Genomic DNA, 1,293 nt, shown 5'->3' with positions numbered 1-1,293 from the left:
CATTCATAGATCACTTAGAGGGCACTGTGATAAGCATCTTACATGGATTATCTAATTTAAATCTTAAAACAGCCCTTTTCAGTAGGTCCTGTTGTTTACCATTGCCATTTGAATGATGAGATTGTAATTTACACTGATTCACTCAAGATCACGGAGCCAGCAATGGCAAAACTAGGATTGACATCCAGCAGTTTGATTTCGGAGCTTGCCTTTGACAACTGTGCTAGATTGCCTGGATATGGATTTTATTGAATAAACCTTCAAGTTAAGTAGTTAAGCTCTTTATGATGATGATAAAGCTCTAAAGGATTGATGCTTTATATATGTTACCATCACTATACACAATTCTGCAAAATAGAGTTTCCCTCCCCTATTTTATTGATGAGAAAAATGAGACTTCTAAGTGAGTAGTTCCCAGACTTTTGGACTTAATGGGCAAGTTAAAAAAAAAAAGTGCATATAGAGAGCAGTTGGGACCAGATATAAGATCACTAACTTAATTCTGTTAAAGACTTCCTTCCTCCTTTTCTTTCTCCTCCTCTTCCGCCTCTCCTCCTTCCTCTTTGCATTTGAATTGCTTTATTACCTTTACATTTTTCCATGCAAATGGGTGAAACTACTGTTCATAGAAACTTCAGACAGGGTACCAGTAATACAGAGCTCACCGGACACATGGAAATTACATAAGGTTCACCGCAAACGGATCGGTAAAGGCATATCAGGAAATGCAAGGAAAAATAAAACAACAATGGGAATCACAGTATTAATCTCATGGAAAATGGCAGGAGTCAAGGCATAAGGCAGAATCCATCGTGATGGCCACGGTGATTAGAGAGAGAGAGCTCATCCATAAGGATGCGCAGACAGTTCCTCAGCTGCAGCTCCCTACGTGTCCTCCTGACCTCTCATCTCCGAGAATATTTCCATATCATCCCCATCTCTCCCCATCCATCATTGACCTGCCTATTGTGTATGGCCCATCGGAAGTTAGGGGCAGGTTGGTGAGCTTGTCCCGCCCGGTCAGTTATTTCCTGCTGGCTGGTGGCCTTTGCCCCTCCTAAAGGGCAGTCTTCCTCTCCATTCTGCTTGGGCTGCTCCATTTCTCTGCTATCCTGGTGGATATTTGCAATTATGAGATTTTTTTACAGGTGATTTTTCTGGGCGCTTGCCTGCTGTCTCCTGTTCCTCCCAATCCTCTCGAATGCACAGCCCTGACTCTTAGACCTGCTCTGCTTTCCCCGGCCAGGTGCCAGCCCGCTGTGCGCAGGGCAGCAGAGAGCTGGTACCCAGACG

The 1,293-nt window shown here is 43.9% G+C and overlaps 1 protein-coding gene and 1 pseudogene across 1 annotated transcript in view; one reads left to right on the top strand and one right to left on the bottom strand.

Moving 5' to 3' along the window:
- The window catches only part of ME2 (malic enzyme 2), a 54,550-nt gene that overhangs the window by 3,604 nt on the left and 49,653 nt on the right, over positions 1 to 1,293 (top strand). The window lies entirely within an intron of this gene.
- Positions 789 to 1,124, bottom strand: LOC109373589 (protein BEX3-like; annotated as a pseudogene).

The sequence above is a fragment of the Hipposideros armiger genome, unplaced genomic scaffold, assembly GCF_001890085.2.
Source record: "Hipposideros armiger isolate ML-2016 unplaced genomic scaffold, ASM189008v1 scaffold_736, whole genome shotgun sequence".
Classification (NCBI taxonomy): Eukaryota; Metazoa; Chordata; class Mammalia; order Chiroptera; family Hipposideridae; genus Hipposideros; species Hipposideros armiger.
This window is presented reverse-complemented; position numbering and strand designations above follow the sequence as displayed.